This window comes from Giraffa tippelskirchi, chromosome 4, assembly GCF_054371585.1.
Source record: "Giraffa tippelskirchi isolate mGirTip1 chromosome 4, T2T-mGirTip1v1.2.pri, whole genome shotgun sequence".
NCBI classification, from domain to species: domain Eukaryota; kingdom Metazoa; phylum Chordata; class Mammalia; order Artiodactyla; family Giraffidae; genus Giraffa; species Giraffa tippelskirchi.
The window spans coordinates 114,174,367-114,192,721 of NC_137278.1; positions in this window are offsets into that span (position 1 = coordinate 114,174,367).

An 18,355-nucleotide genomic window follows, 5' to 3' on the forward strand; every position below is an offset into this window, starting at 1 on the left:
GGCAGGTTGATTCCTCCAGTTCCATTCTTCTTTCTCATGATTGCTTTGGCTATTTGAGGTTTTCTGTGTTTCCATACAAATTGTGAGATTATTTGTTCTAGTTCTCTGAAAAATACCATTGGTAGCTTGATAGGGATTGCATTGAATATATAGATTGCTTTAGGTTGTATACTCATTTTCACTGTATTGATTGTTCTGATCCATGAACATGGTATATTTATTCATCTGTTTGTGTCATCTTTTATTTCTTTCATCAATGTTTCATAGTTTTCTATATATAGATCTTTTGTTTCTTTAGGTAAATTTATTCCTAAGTATTTTATTTTTTTCATTGCAATGGTGAATGGGACTATTTCCTTAATTTCTCTTTCTGTTTTTTCATTGTTAGTGTATAGGAATGCAAGGGATTTATGTGTATTAATTTTATATCCTGAAACTTTACTATATTCATTGATTAGCTCTCATCACTTTTAAATGATGAAGAAATAGAAACAAAAAAGAGGGAAAAATAAAAATAGTTATAGAACAATCAGAGTACATAGTATTTAATAAAGTTAAGCTAGCATACAAAAAGAGTTGCTATGTGAAACTTATGTTTCAGTTATTTATATAAGTATTCCTCTATATCATTAACTATGGCTACAAGAATTACACATTTAAAAAATAAATCTAATCAGCATACAATAATGTTTTTTTTTTTTCTGGGTCAAAGGACATGTTCATTTTTAAAATACTTTTTCAACAGTATATAAAAATTAATAATCCTATTAGCAATGTATAAGATGTCCTATTTCCCCACATCCTCACCAACACTGATTGCTACCAACTTTATAAATTTCTGCCGATCTTCTGTCCAGTATGGTCTCTCACTCTTTTCAGTTGCATGTTCTTGATAAACTAGAGAAGCTAGGCAGCTTGTCATGGTTACTGTCCACATATCATTTCTTTTCTGAGTTGCTAATTCAAGACTTTTACCTAGTTTTCAGTTGAGTGATATGTCATCTCCTTATCAGCTTGTAAATTATGGTTATTAATCCTTGCCATTCGTATGTGCTGCAAATATTCTCTCAGTCCATTGTTCAACTTTTTATTCTGTTCATGTTGCATTTTTCTGTGCAGAAATTTGAAGTTTTTTAAAGTCTGTTTATTTATTTATTTATATTATTGGCTATGCTGGGTCTTTGTTGCTGCATGCAGGTTTTCTGTAGTTTCAGAAAGCGGGGGCTACTCTCTAGTTGTGGTGCGAGGGCTTCTCATTGCAGTGGCTTCCATTATGGAGCATGGGTTCTAGGTGCACGGGCTTCAGTAATTGTGGCACATGAACCCAGTAGTTGCAGTTTATGGGCTCTAGAACATGAGCTCAGTAGTTGTGGTACACAGGCTTAACTGCTCCATGGCTTGGGAACTCTTCATGAACAAAGGATCAAACCTGTTTCCCTCTCATTGGAAAATGGGTTCTTATCCACTGTGCCACTAGGGAAGTTTGTAGTTTTTTTTTTTTTTTAATTTTATAAATTTATTTATTTTAGTTGGGGGCTAATTACTTTACAATATTGTAATAGTTTTTGCCATACATTGACATGAATCAGCCATGGGTTTACATGTGTTCCCTTTCCTGGACCCCCCACCCACCTCCCTCCCCATCCCATCCCTCTGGGTCATCCCATTGCCCCGGCCCTGAGCCCTTGTCTCATGCATCAAACATGGAATGGTGTTCTGTTTCACATATGATAATATACATGTTTCAATGCTATTCTCCCAGAACGTCCCACCCTCACCTTCTCCCTCAGAGTCCATAAAATTGTTCCATGCATCTGTGTCTCTTATTCTGTCTCGCATATAGGGTTATCGTTACCATCTTTCAAATTCCATATATATGCATTAGTACACTGTATTGTTGTTTTTCTTTCTGGCTTACTTCACTCTGTATAACAGGCTCCAGTTTCATCTATCTCAGTAGAACCGATTCAAATGTATTTTTTTAATGGCTGAGTAATATTCCATTGTGTATATGTACCACAGCTTCCTTATCCATTCGTCTGCTGATGGACATCTAGGTTGCTTCCATGTCCTGGCTATTGTAAACAGTGCTGCGATGAACATTGGGGTACACACGTCTCTTTCAATTCTGGTTTCCTCGGTGTATATGCCCAGCAGTGGGATTGCTGGGTCATATGGCAGTTCTATTCCCAGTTTTTTAAGGAATCTCCACACTGTTCTCCATAGTGGCTGTACTAGTTTGCATTCCCACCAACAGTGTAAGAGGGTTCCCTTTTCTCCACACCCTCTCCAGCATTTATTGCTTGTAGACTTTTGGATAGCAGCCATTCTGACTGGTGTGTGGATGTCTTATCCTGTTACTGGAGAGAGAGTGAGGAGCTGGGACAGAAGCCCATTTGGCCACATTCTCTCCAACTCACATTTCTCTATCTGAATATGTGCTACCATGGAGTTCAGTTCAGTTCAGTTCAGTTCAGTCGCTCAGTCGTGTCTGACTCTTTGAAACCCACACGCCAGGCCTCCCTGTCCATCACCAACTCCCAGAGTTTACCCAAACCCATGTCCATTGAGTCGGTGATGCCATCCAACCATCTCATCCTCTGTTGTCCCCTTCTCCTCCTGCCCCCAATCCTTCCCAGCATTAGGGTATTTTCCAATGAGTCAACTCTTCGCATGAAGTGGCCAAAGTATTGGAATTTTAGCTTTAACATCAGTCCTTCCAATGAACATCCAGGACTGATCTCCTTTAGGATGGACTGGTTGGATCTCCTTGCAGTCCAAGGGACTCTCAAGAGTCTTCTCCAACACCACAGTTCAAAAGCATCAATCTCTTTGGCACTCAGCTTTCTTCATCATCCAACTCTCACATCCATGCATGACCACTGGAAAAACCATAACCTTGACTAGACGGACCTTTGTTGGCAAAGTAATGTCTCTGCTTTTAAATATGCTGTCTAAGTTGGTCATAACCTTCCTTCCAAGGAGTAAGCGTCTTTTAATTTCCTGGCTGCAATCACCATCAGCAGTGATTTTGGAGCCCAAAAAAAATACAGTCTGACACTGTTTCCACTGTTTCCCCATCCATTTGCCATGAAGTGATGGTACCAGATGCCATGATCTTAGTTTTCTGAACGTTGAGTTTTAAGCCAACTTTTTCACTCTCCTCTTTCACTTTCATCAAGAGGCTCTTTAGTTCTTCTTCACTTTCTGGCATAAGGGTGTTGTCATCTGCATATCTGAGGTTACTGATATTTCTCCCAGCAATCTTGATTCCAGCTTGAGTTTCTTCCAGCCCAGCGTTTCTCATGATGTACTCTGCATATAAGTTAAATAAGCAGGGTGACAATATACAGCCTTGATGTACTCCTTTTCCTATTTGGAACCAGTCTGTTGTTCCATGTCCAGTTCTAACTGTTGCTTCCTGACCTGCATACAGGTTTCTCAAGAGGCAGGTCAGGTGGTCTGGTATTCCCATCTCTTTCAGAATTTTCCACAGTTTATTGTGATCCACACAGTCAAACGCTTTGGCACAGTCAATAGAGCAGAAATAGATGTTTTTCTGGAACTCTCTTGCTTTTTTGATGATCCAGCGGATGTTGGCAATTTGATCTCTGTTTCTTCTGCCTTTTCTAAATCCAGCTTGAACATCTGGAAGTTCACAGTTCACGTATTTTTGAAGCCTGGCTTGGAGACTTTTGAGCATTACTTTACTAGCATGTGAGATGAGCGCAATTGTGCAGTAGTTTGAGCATTCTTTGGCATTGCCTTTCTTTGGGATTGGAATGAAAACTGACCTTTTCCTGTCCTGTGGCCACTGCTGAGTTTTCCATATTTGCTGGCATATTGAGTACAGCATTTTCCATGGAGTGCTATCGTGTAAAATCCGTTTACTACATCTAAATAAAAAATCTTTACAGTGAATATGTATTCATGTGTTAGTAAAAAAAATAAGTTGGTTGTGAGTCTGAAAAGAGAATTAAAAATTAACGTATTCTATCTCAGCTTTTCTTCCAACAGGATCATGTTTTGCATTTCTGTCATTATCTCCCCCACATTATTAAGTTAAAAGATGTCTTCGAAAATGAGTAAAAGGTTTTAATGGAAATAATTGAATTAAGAGCCCTAGAAAAGCTCATGTGCTAGAATAAAAATTTAACTCAAAAGTTATGTTAAAATTAAAAGTTGTAAACTCTAGAGGAAAATACATGAAAGTTGAAACTGTGATCTACATATGAATAAGACAATTAACAAAAATGGTGGAAATATATTTGATTCTAGAAAGTTTTCCCAGAGTACAATATAATCTTTTTGTAATATCTAGGGAACATTGTGTGCTGTGTATTAATGACTACAATTAGCATAGAATAGCTTCGAGCATCATGTACAGATAACAGGATATGTTGAACAGACTGAAAAATCTGAGGAAGGAGGAAATGGAGGAGGGATTTGACTTAGTGAAGGAGTCGGGTTTCAAAGGAAAAACTGTATAAATTAAATGGTCTAAGAATTGTTATAAACGTGTATCTCATGAAGAAGCCTGTAGCTTACTTGCGTCTGTATAGAACGATGATGACCTCACCTTTTTCTTATCTCCACTAATGTTTCCCCATGTTCCCTATACTTCAGACCACCCTGCTTCCTAAGTTTATGTATATCCTGAGACCCTCTCTTTTGGGGAGGCCGATTTGAGACTTGTTCTTTATTTCCTCACTTAGCTGCCTCGTGAAAAAGCCCTTTGTCTGCTGCAAACCTCAGCATCTCAGCGTTTGACTTACTGAGTGTCTGGCAAAAAACAGTGAAAGTGTTACCACTTTCTCGTAGTGGTAACAGAGAGAAACATAGCCTCTTAGTGACCAGACTCAGGCAGTTTCCTCAGCTACCATCAGCAGCACAAGGTCACTTTTTCCCCACTTGCTAATGCTTTCAAATCTTCCATCAGCCTAATACAGGGCATTTCTAAATATTTAAGTTCAGTTCAGCCGCTCAGTCATGTCCGACTCTTTGCAACCCCATGGACTGCAGCACACCAGGCCTCCCTGTCCATCACCAACTCCCAGAGTTTACTCAAACTCATGTCCATTGAGTTGGTGATGCCATCCAGCCATCTCATCCTCTATCATCCCCTTCTCCTCCAGCCTTCAATCTTTCCCAGCATCAGGGTCTTTTCCAAGGAATCAGTTCTTCGCGTCAGGTGGCCAAAGCATTGGAGTTTCAGCTTTAACATCAGTCCTTCCAATGAACACCCAGGACTGATCTCCTTTAGGATGGACTGGTTGGATCTCCTTGCAGTCCAAGGAACTCTCAAGAGTCTTCTCCAACACAACAGTTCAAAAGCATCAATTCTTCAGCACTCAGCTTCATTTATAGTCCAACTCTCACATCCATACATATTTTTTCCATACTGGAAAGAACATAGCCTTGACTAGATGGACTTTTGTTGGCAAAGTAATGTCTCTGCTTTTGAATATGCTGTCTAGATTGGTCATAACTTTCCTTCCAAGGAGCAAGCATCTTTTAATTTCATGGCTGCAGTCACCATCTGCAGTGATTTTGGAGCCCCCAAAAACAAAGTCAACTGCTTTTTCCACTGTTTCCCTATCCATTTGCCATGAAGTGATGGGACCGGATGCATGATCTTAGTTTTCTGAAGGTTGAGCTTTAAGCCAACTTTTTCACTCTCCTCTTTCACTTTCATCAAGAGACTCTTTCGTTCTTCTTCACTTTCTGGCATAAGGGTGATGTCATCTGCATATCTGAGGTTGTTGATATTTCTCCCAGCAATCTTGATTCCAGCCTGTGCTTCCTCCAGCCCAGCGTTTCTCATGATGTACCCTGCATATAAGTTGAATAAGCAGGGTGACAGTATACAGCCTTGACGTACTCCTTTTCCTATTTGGAGCCAATCTGTTGTTCCATGTCCAGTTCTAACTTTTGCTACCTGACCTGCATATAGATTTTTAAACACAGAGTAAATTCACTGGTACATTTCAAGCTACATTCTTTAAAAATTCCTTAATAATTACCAAGAATCTACTCAGGATGTAAAATTGAAGCTCCTTACCTAAGTTCAATAATTTGGGATGTGTATGGTTGTTTCTTGAGGCTTGTTTAGTTTCAGAGATCTCATGCTCAGAAAGAACGGTTTTCAGTATCCTTTAAGCTTTCAGTCAGTTCCAATGGAATCTCAGCAGCAAGTAGCACTGATAACTGTTTCCAGAAATAAACAAGCAGTTTTTTCCTTTCTCTCTCTCTCTCTGGCTATGAAAAGAAGTTAACTGGGAAAAAAAGAAGTTAACTGACACTACAAATAAAAATTGCAAGCATATTAAAATGTTCACATTCCCCAAGATAATTGCATTCAGAGTATTATAATTTCAGAGTATTGATCATTTATCTTTGAGGATTTCTACTTATAGTCTATTAACTTAACTTGCTGCTGAGAATATTGCTTGTTCTGTCATCAATCATTTCATTCCTAGTAAATCCCTAATAAAATCACTATTTATAATTGAAAACATTATCTAAACTCACCCAAGACTCAAGTTTATATAATGGAGAAAGTTTTTTTAATGTGATAAATTTAGATTTAATATTTACCTCCAATAAGTAAAAGATAGTTCTGACATCATCTTTTTTTCTTTTAAGACTACTTTTGAAGGACAAAACCAGTAAATCCCATTTCTATTTCAAAAATATGTTGTTCCCCAGACTACATGGAAGCCTGTTAGAAATATGTATTTGTTTTGTGTATGTGTGTGTGAAAAGCTACTTAGAGTTCATCTCTCAAACCTTTGTAAAAGATAGGTTCTTTTTCAAGAGAGGTTACTTTAAATGTGGCATTTGGAATATTCCATTAGTTCCTGCGATATAGGGCAATGAGGTGTGCTGCATTGTTGGTTTGGCTGAGCAAAGCTGTGCAAAATCTTACAAACGGCAGAGGGCTATACTTGGGTTCTTACACGTATTGGATTTATTTAACTCTTCTCTTTAGTACCACAGTGGGGAGGAACCTGTATTCAAAGATGAGTTACTAATATAGACTATCACCTCCTTTCTTACCACTGGAATCTAATGAAAACCAACTGAATTGTAATTTGATTCTTCACATTTTTCACAGTGCGTGGCATTTCTTTTGCACTTCTTTGCATTTTCTCTTTTTATTAAGCTTACATTCATACATTCTTTACTGGAGATTATACTAATGCAACAAAAATGTAAATGAGAAGGCATATCCCTGATGTATTGAAGTTACCTATATTGAGACTAGATCTTCTGTTCGCCTCCGCACCTGGAGTGGCACAGCGCTAACTGAACACACTTAATTAGCATTCAGCAAGTGTCAGTGGAATTAAAAATGAGCCATTACAGTTCTTCATTTTTTAAGCATAATGATATAAGAAAGAAAATAGGATTTGCAGTCAGAACATCTAAGTTTGACTGCCAGCTCTGATATTTACCAGCTTGTATTGTCAGAAAAGTTACTTAACCTCACCAAATCTCAATTTTTTTCTTACATAAAATGATGATTAAAAACAATTTTCTAACAGAATTATTGGTATAATCAAAAAAAGGTAAAGTATATGAAAGTTTTCTCAACTGTGATATCCAAATATTTTCAAAGGTAGGTAGAAATAAATAAAACATTAAAAACAATTTTAACCCACCAATATGAAGAAAAATTCTAATTAGTGTTACTATACCAATGGTTTTTGCCTTCTACTGTACCACAGAATAAGCATTACTTCAAGTGACAGTAACTTGAATTAAATAACAGTAATATTGGCACCACAAGTGTGTACTGTGATTAAATAACATAAAAATATTCACAGATTAATCATTTATCCTCTAATTGCAATTAGTTTATTCATTTTTCCTTTTCTTTATTGGCGATTTTTCTATGTAATTTCCTTTCATTCTTATTTCCATTCATTAGAGAATATGTACTGAGGTTTGATGAAATCATGTTTGATTATGTTTAATTTTAGTTTACTTTTCCATCTTACATGTTTCACCTATAGGGACAAAAGAATAATCTGAGGGAAAATAGAAAATTCAATAGTTTGGAAAGAATCAAAGTTTAATATCAGTGAGGAAATGAATACCAGATAAAAAAGGGATTTCTGGGTAGTACTAGTGTCTTGTAGCTGCAAGAACATATAATAGCAATGAAATACATTGTCAGAAATATGTTACTGTACCAGTTAATTAGGTTTGAAGTAGCCAAACCCACTGCATATAATGAAGAATCACTGTCTTCCTGAATCTCTTTAAGTAAATATTGTTTGTGAATAAAACCAGGCATGGAGCAAATTATGACACTTCAGAAATTTCAAACAGCCTTTACATGTTAATCACATCTGAAGGCCGTTTTAGCATTTGATGCGTTGTCTAGAAATTATTTTTAAATACTGTTTATAAAATATTTCATTCCCACTATATAACTTATCAAGAAGTAACACCTATAATTATAATCATCTTTGCATTTATTAAGCTTTAATATTTTCTTCAAAAAATTGTAGCTTCAGGTTGCATGTGGCTGGTCTACTGTTGTTAGTCTGCAGTACTCCTGAATGTCTGCGTTCAATCACAAAGTCCTGCTGGTTCCACCTCGAGTATCTTTTTAATTTGTCCATTTAAATAGGCTCTCTGCTTTTTATCTTATCACCTTCCACAACTCAGTGCATCCTCCAAAGTGAAGCCAGAGTAAAATAATCTTTCTACCACCCAATTCTGAGTATCAAACCCCTCTTTGAAGTCTCTTGGCAGTTCACTGACTTCACGACTTAGTCCAGACTTCTCAGAAGCTGTATAACCATCCCCCTCAACACAACTCAGGTCTTGTCTCTCCCGATTTACTATCACTTAATCCCAAGTCCCACTCCATACCAACACATATATTCTATTTTAGTAATTCTTTATGCTTTCCTAAATCACTGAACTTCTACACATACTTTTTCCCATTGTTTAAAAAGCTCTTCCTCTATTTCATCTAGCCATCTGATCTCAGGTTAGATGTCATATGGTCCAGGAACACTGCAAACTAGAATAGGTTTCCTGCCTGTTTGGCCTCATCTCACCCTCACTTATTTGTAACCATGCCCCCATAGACACTGAGTAAATGAACAATGAATGAAATGAATATTTTAGACAAAATTAAGTATCATGTAGAGCCAATCAAATTGTGGCTCTCATGACCTCTTAAAATAGAACATTTATGAGCTACTTGCTAAACTCACTGTCTTTGGGGATTAACTAGTGATAAAATAGTAAAGTATGTACTGAAAATTTTTCAAGGTAAAAGAGAAGATTTTTTAAGGGAATATTGGACAACAAAATTTGTTAAATATATGAGAGAATTGTTTATGACATTAAATAAGTACAGCCAACATGTTAACAGAATTTTAGTGACAAATGGGCATTGAGGAAATAAAATAATACACATGGCTCAATGGGAAGCTAAAAAAATGTGGCATATAAATTAGTGTTAATCTGAGTGAAGAGGAAGTAAGTTGGAAAAAGTCTGAACCATAGAAGCCAAAAAAAATAAAGGATCAAATTTTAATTCTACCAGTTATTAATTGAATGACTTCAGAGGACAAAAATTCTTTGAGTCTATGTTCTCTCATCAGTAAAATGAGAATGACAGTGATACATCTTTCCATGCGAAATTTGAAAAATACACCTTCCAAATCTAAAGCACCTACTACATTATCTAGCACAAAGTGGAAATGCAGTGTTATATAGTTAATATTATGAAATATAATGGAATTAATGAGGTCACTGTGAAGTATAGTCAATAAATAAGACCTCATGTAAGAAATTATTTTGATCTGGGCTTTGAAGATGGGTGAACACTGAGATCAAAAAACACTGTGGATGGTGACTACAGCCATGAAATCAGAAGACATTTGCTTCTTAGCAGGAGAGCTATGACAAACCTAGAGAATGTGTTGAAAAGCAGAGACATGACTCTGCCGACAAAGTTCCATATAGTCAATGCTATGGTCTTCACAGTGGCCATGTAGGGTTGTGAGAGCTGGACCCTAAAGAAGATGGAGCACCAAAGAATTGATGCCTTTGAGCTGTGGTGCTGGAGAAGACTCCTGAAAGTCCCTTGGACAGCAAGGAGATCAAACCAGTGAATCTTAAAGGAAATTGATCCTGAGTACTCATTGGAAGGACTGATGCTGAAACTCCAGTATTTTGGTTATCTGATGTGAACGGCTGACTCACTGGAAAAGTCCCCAGTGCTAGGAAAGATTGAGGGCAGAAAGAGAAGAGGGGGCCAGAGGATGAAATGGCTGGATGGCACCACGGATGCAATGGACAAGAACTTGAGCAAACTTTGGGAGATGGTGATGGACAGAGAGGCCTGGTGTGCTGCAGTCCACGGGGTCACAAAGAGTTGGACACGACTAGGTGACTGAACAACAACGAAACACTGAGAAAGTGATGGAGACAGGATGGGGGCAGGTTGCATTTATAATTCAATCACACCTTTACTATGCAACATTTATTACAAATTAACTTGTGTCATTGTTACCTGTGTTAAAAATTTTTCTTTACTAGATTCCAAATTTCTCAAAGAAAGGGAGCATACTTTGACCAACTCTGCTAAGTTCTTGACAACTAACTTAGAGTACATTCAAAGTAATTTACTGCTGTTATTAATTTAAATAGCTGTGTGGGTGACTCTTAGGAACAGTCTGATTGATCACTGAGGCAGGGTTAAATAGTTTGAACGAAGTGCTATTATGGACAATCTTCAAATCAGGAAAAAAATAGATACTCAGTTTTACTAAAAGTCTTAAAATAAGCCCTGAGTAACTGATGAGTTAGAAAATAGAACTATCCAGTTTTCCTAAATTAATGTAAAAAATCACATAGAAGAAGAAGTATGCGTGTATTGGTAGTAATGTTTTTAATGAAAAATCATGAAAGGAAGTACTGATATATACTGTTTATTAAAATTTGCCCTAAAGTATATATAAGCAAAACCACATGACACAGACAAATAGGTGGAAGATGTCTAAAGCCCAGGCACAGAGCCAAAAGTGGATTGTTTTAGCCACAGTTTGAAAGGCTCTGAAGGTCAGAAACTAAAGAAAATCTTTTCAGCCAGTGGAACATTGTCTGATATATACCTCATTGTCCACTTTGCTTGCAAAGATAGATGGTCTGAGGGAAGGAGCTGTACCAATTGTTATTAGGCTATGGCTAATGATTAGAGACTTGTAAGAAACAAGATTAAAGACTTGTGGCCAAGAACATTAGGGAAGAAATACTCAACAAAATGTTTCCACAGTGAAGCCAACCATGAATAATCTGACGTACATATTCACCTACTCTGAATGTAGGTTAGCCTCCTTCTGAGCAAATTGGAGCTTGCTCAGTGGGTGCATAACAAGGTGGGCAGCCATCATGACATGAACATAGAACACACATGGGCATAGCACCGAGGGGTTGTCTTCATGAAGACTGATCTACCTTCCACCACTGGCACCCAGTTGTTAGAAATGATGACTAACTCTAGGACCTCAGCATACTATCATGCCCTAATGAAATCAGCCAGCTAGAAGATGACAGATTGACTACCTGGGATCTCTTCCATCATGAAGGAGGCAGTAAAAAATCCTTGTTGAAAAAGGCACTTATTATGTTTTTGAATATCCTTTTCTTCCTCATCATACTTCTCTCAGAATCACTATCTGTGGACTTACTAATACACCGACATTTTGTCCCACATGACACTACTTCTAATCATCAGACAAGTGGCAAAGGCATAGGCAAAGGGCTAGTGTCCATGGGGTTTGTTGGTCTTATCATCTGTAAAATGGTAGAAAGGCCTAGTGAAGATATGATTGTGTCCTCAGCTAGAGGACATGGTATCAAGATATTACTACCCACTAACTTTTAGTGATTACTCACTCTATACTTCTAACAGAATTATATTCTTGTTAGAGGTCCCTTAGACAGGAGATTTCCTCAGGCCTAACTCAGACACTGAAACTATACTTCTCAATGTAGAGCAAACGCTAAGAATGGTGGGAATAAATGGAATAGCATCTACGGAGTACCTAGTATGCACTAGACATAGTGCTAAGTCTATTTTGAAGGTGAGGAGGTAGGCTTATGAAAGTTTAAGTCACAAATATGATGTATACTTGAGTGTAGATAGGAACCTAGGTGTGTTTTATTCACAATTTTCTAGTGTGCAATGTTGGAGAAGGCTAAATAATCTCCTTACTAAAGAAATTTATATAAATTTGAAAAATACTGAAGAACAGTAGATTTTGCATCTACTTCAAAGAATGTGTAGGACCTCTCAGAGTTGAGAAATTAAAGGTGTTAATAAACACCTCTAATTAACATATTCAGTTCAGTTCAGTCGCTCACTCATGTCTGACTGTTTGCGACCCCATGGACTGTACCATGCCAGGCCTCCATATCCACCACCAACTCCCGGAGTTTACCCAAACTCATGTCCATTGAGTCGGTGATGCCATCCAACCATCTCATCCTCATTTCTCAAGAGGTAGCTCAGGTGGTCTGGTATTCCCATCGCCTGAAGAATTTTCCACAGTTTGTTGTGATCCACACAGTCAAAGACTTTGGTATAGTCAATAAAACAGAAGTAGATGTTTTTCTGGAACTCTCTTGCTTTTCCGATGATCCAGTGGGTGTTGACAATTTGATCTCTGGTTCCTCTGCCTTTTATAAAACCAGGTTGAACATCTGGAAGTTCACAGTTCACGTATTGTTGAAGCCTGGTTTGGAGAATTTTGAGCATTACTTTGCTAGGATGTGAGATGAGTGCAATTGTGTGCTAGTTTGAGCATTCTTTGGCATTGCCTTTCTTAGAGATTGGAATGAAAGCTGACCTTTCCCAGTCCTGGGCCACTGCTGAGTTTTCCAAGTTTGCTGACATATTGAGTGCAGTTTCACAGCATCATCTTTTAGGATTGAAATAGCTCAACTGGAATTCCATCACCTCCACTAGCTTTATTTGTAGTGATGCTTCCTAAGGCCCACTTGACTTCACATTCCAGGATGTCTGGCTCTGGGTGAGTGATCACACCATTGTGAATATCTGGGTTGTGAAGATCTTTTTTGTATAGTTCTTCTGTGTATCCTTGCCACCTCTTCTTAATATCTTCTGCTTCTGTTATATCCATACCATTTCTGTCCTTTATTGAGCCAATCTTTGCATGAAATGTTCCCTTCAGTTCATTTCAGTTCAGTCGCTCATCAAGTCCGACTCTTTGCGACCTCATGAATCGCAGCACGCCAGGCCTCCCTGTCCATCACCAACTCCCGGAGTTTACCCAACATGTCCATCGAGTCAGTGATGCCATCCAGCCATCTCATCCTCTGTCCTCCACTTCTCCTCCTGCCCCCAATCCCTCCCAGCATCAGGGTCTTTTCCAATGAGTCAGCTCTTTGCATCAGGTGGCCAAAGTATTGGGAGTTTCAGCTTTAAGATCAGTCCTTCCAATGAATACCCGGGACTGATCTCCTTTAGGATGGACTGGTTGCATCTCCTTGCAGTCCAAGGACTCTCAAGAGTCTTCTCCAACACCACAGTTCAAAAGCATCAATTCTTAGGCAATTAGCTTTCTTTACAGTCCAACTCGCACATCCATACATGACCACTGGAAAAACCATAGCTTTGACTAGACGGACCTTTGTTGACAAAGTAATGTCTCTGCTTTTTAATATGCTGTCTAGGTTGGTCATAACTTTCCTTCGAAGGAGGAAGCGTCTTTTAATTTCATGGCTGCATTCACCATCTATAGTGATTTTGGAGCCCAGAAAAATAAAATCTGACACTGTTTCCACTGTTTCCCCAACTATTTCCCATGAAATGATGGGACCGGATGCCATGTATTAGTTTTCTGAATGTTGAGCTTTAAGCTAATTTTTTCACTCTCCTCTTTCACTTTCATCAAGAGGCTTTTTAGTTCCTCTTCACTTTCTGCAATAAGGGTGGTGTCATATGCATATCTGAGGTTATTGATATTTCTCCCGCCAATCTTGATTCCAGCTTGTACTTCTTTCAGCCCAGCATTTCTCATGATATACTCTGCATATAAGTTAAATAAGCAGGGTGACAATATACAGCCTTGACTTACTCCATTTCCTATTTGGAACCAGTCTGTTGTTCCATGTCCAGTTCTAACTGTTGCTTCCTGATCTGCATACAGCTTTCTCAAGAGGCAGGTCAGGTGGTCTGGTATTCCCATCTCTTGAAAAATTTTCCGCAGTTTATTGTGATCCACACAGTCAAAGGCTTTGGCATTTTCAATAAAGCAGAAATATATGTTTTTCTGGAACTCTTTTGCTTTTTCGATGATCCAGCAGATGTTGACAATTTGATCTCTGGTTCCTCTGCCTTTTCTAAATGTTCCCTTAGTGTCTCTAATTTTCTTGAAGAGATCTCTAGTCTTTCCCATTCTGTTGCTTTCCTCTATTTCTTTGCACTGATCCCTGAGAAAGGCTTTATTTTCTCTCCTTGCTATTCTCTGGAACTCTGCATTCAAATGGGTATATCTTTCCTTTTCTCCTTTGTTTTTCAAATGGATATATTCAGGTAAATACAATTATTGTTTATTTCTTTGCCTGCTTAATCCCTATTTATCTTCTCTAAACGAAAATGCCATGAGAATAAATTCATGTCTCATACATTATTATAGTTCCACCTCCTCACTCTGTGGCACTTGACGGATACTCCATTCATACCTATTATGTGAATGAATGAATGAATGAGACAAAACTTGGTTTCCAGTCAACTGTCTCCCACTCCCCCACAGATTCCACCCTTCTACAAATTGAGGTTCAAAGAGTAACTACCTAGGGAGATCTTTGGTGCATAATAGACCAATATGATGTTAGAGTACAGTTGAAGGACTTCTTGTTTTGAGAAATTACTATATCCATATAATATGCAAAATGCATTTTGTATCATGAGAGAACACTAATATTAGGAGTCTGTGATCCTGGTACTGACTGTCCCTAATAAACCGTGAATTCTTAAACAGGTAACTCAATGACCTAAGCTATGTATTTCTTTATCTTTGAAATAAGTAGATTTAAGCAATTGATCTCAAAGAACCTCTATAATCTAAAATTCAGTGACTCTAAAAATTACATTGTCAACTGTTTTGTGTTTCATATGAGTGGGATATTTTTATTCAGCTTGTAATCTAACATGTTAGCACATTATGGAATTGGGCATATCTATTTGTGTCTTAGTTTTTATTTGTAGTGCATAAAAGTAAAAGTATATCATAATGTAAATATAAAATTTGAAAATAGAAAACATGACATGCATTTAATTTCATTGACTAAGATGATTAGCTTTTCTTTTTTCTGATTATATATATTTAGACACATATTTTTCAGTTCCTATTCAAAAACATTACTCTATAACAAAACTGCTTAAGACATTCAATTTCCCCTTAAAGATAAATTAAGGAATATTTATTGCACCATATCAGGAAGCAAACTCTTTTTACTGTATCTTAGGGAATCATATAATACTTGCACTTCGACAGACAAAGAGCTTGATTACTGTTATTCATTACTAAATTGATAACATTTAAAGGTCCATGGCATTCAGTTTTTTAAAATGAATTAAAAATACATAGGAGATATTTTGTTTTTACTGACTTTACAAAAATCCCTGATTAACATGCCAGATGCTACAGCTCTTCAAGCTGATGAAGGCTCCCGGAGTTATTGTCCTTTCAGCAGTTGCTGTCAAAGAACTGAAGCAGATTGTGCAAGGCTGCATAATCATATGATTTTCTTCCTATTGAGGAACTAGTAACACAAGAAAAACCACTGTCTTCATGAAAAAGTTTAAAATAATAAAATTCTGAATAATGAAAAATTTTAAATGCAGATCAGTAGTATGGTATTCTTTGACATTCTAATTCTGAAGCCTGTATTTCAGTTTCTTCTCATTGGAATGAAAATCGTATATTTTATCATCATGGAACAAAAAGCTTTATAGCAGCATGGCTAAAGAGAGAGATGCTTTAGTGGGTACAGTCTGTGTGTGTGGATAATATAAATGAAAATAAGAGATAAGGAAAATTAAATTGCTTGAGAAACTTTATTTTTTAATTGAATTTTCACATCCCTTTAGGTTGCATATTCATTAATTAAGGCTATCACAAACAATCTTGGACATAAATAAGTCCGTGAAGCAGCCCATTTACACCTAAATACAGAGAGAGTCACAGAAACCTATTTCATTGTGCCACTTGGATCAAAATGACTAACTTTGGAAGACACTGTTCATTCTGCCTTCTTCTGTGGTAGCATCATGATTTTATCTAGGGAAGCAGTGTAGTTCTCTAGTTGTGAATCACGATACTAATTCATGACCATATTTTCCCCTGAGCTCCCAGCCTCCCCTCAAGGTAGAATGACTTTGGGATCTAGCTCTGGTCAAGAAGACTTAAAAGGATGTCTGCTGAAGGAATTTCTGGGAAAGTTTTTCCTTTCAAAAGGAATATATGGACCTAGCAGAACCCTTTTCTCTTCAGCTGTTATCCCACATCACATTGATATTCAAAAGAAAACAAGCATGAGAACTACAAAGATGCTGATCCTTATATCACCAAGTTCTGAATTAACTTCAGTCACCGTCTACTGTTGGGCTTCCCTTGTGGCTCAGCTGGTAAAGAATCCTCCTGCAAAGTGGGAGGCCTGGGTTTGATCCCTGGTTGGGAAGATCCCCTGGAAAAGGGAAAGGCTACCCACTCTAGTATTCTGGCCTGGAAAATTCCATGGACTATATAGTCCATGGAGTCGCAAAGAGTTGGGCACGACTGAGCAACTCTCACCATCTACTGTTAGGAGTTCATTTGTTAAAATAATAAACTAGACATTCACCACTGCAAGATAGGTTTGCTGTTACTTACAGCCAAACATTAGCATATTACTTTATTTATATTACTTTCTAACATGCCAACCATTCAGAATTGCATCCTAACTCTAATGATTCTTACTAACAAACCAGCATCTCTTGCTTGGATCAGCTATAGATTCAGTCTTATTGCCTCTAGTTTAATCCATTTACTATCAGATGGTCTTTATATAATCTAAAACTAATCTGTTCATCTCCTCTTTAAGACTCTTCAGTGGTTCCCCAGGTCTGCTAGGGTAAAATTTAAAAGCCTTGTCATAACCTGAATAACTGGTTCGTAGTTGCTTCTCCAGCTTCATTAATCCATTTATTAATTTTTAATTATTTTATTTTTAAATAAATTAAAAAAATCTAAAAAAATTTTACTATTTTAAATTTATATATTTATTAAAGATCTAATAAATATGGAACCAGTACCAGCCTGCTGCTATGTAGTTTCTTTTTTTTAATCATAATTTCCCATTCTTTGGCTATAAGTATGTACCCTGCCCCACATCCCATGTTAGAAGCCTTAACCAGCCAGCTGTGTGACCTCTAGTCCTAACACATTATGTGTAGATACAAAATAAATTACTGGTCTTCTGTGTCACGGAGCCCAAAATAATTTCAAAAAGAATTTAACAAACATTTCTGTATTGGAATACTGAGATCTAATCTGTGGCTCATGAAAATTACAAAGCAATTGTTGAAAACCAGCCAAACTTCCATTTCCAGGTTTTTTCACTTGATTCTTCATTTTCCTATAATAAATCAATAGCTTACATGTAGCATTATTCAGTTGTTCCCTTATTTAACTAGCTATAACCATAAGTTAGTAATATTTGTCAGTAAATATGGCTGCTTTTAGAATTGACATTGTTTTTCAGTAAAAGTACAAATGTGCCACCAAACATTCAGTTGAAGGAAACAATTTCAAATCTATTTTGATATTAGTCAAAACAAGTCCTTCCCAGAAATGCACATTGGTAATGCCTCAGCTAAAATTAAGCATTCAGAAAATGATATACACATCTAAAACCAAGTGGCAAAAATAAAGTAAACTCAAGTAACCAAAACTGACATTAACACATAGGTTTTCAGCAATTTAAAACTCTTTCATCAATACTCTTGTACTTCAGACAGTGTAGAATGAAGATTATTTTTATACTTGAAGATTACTTTACACTTGAAGATTATTTTTTCTCTCAAAATTTTGTATGTATAGAAATATTTTAAAAATAGATTCCCAAATGTAAGAAAGAAGTATATATTGAGTACATGTATATAAAAAATTAAAATCTATGCTGCCTTGTAGAAACATGTAGATTATCAAGCTAATATGTTTAAAAACTCATTTTTTCATAGAAACTGTTAAAATTACTTCTACTCAGCAGTTTTTTTCATGAATAGATAATCCATCACAAAACCTACAAAAATCGT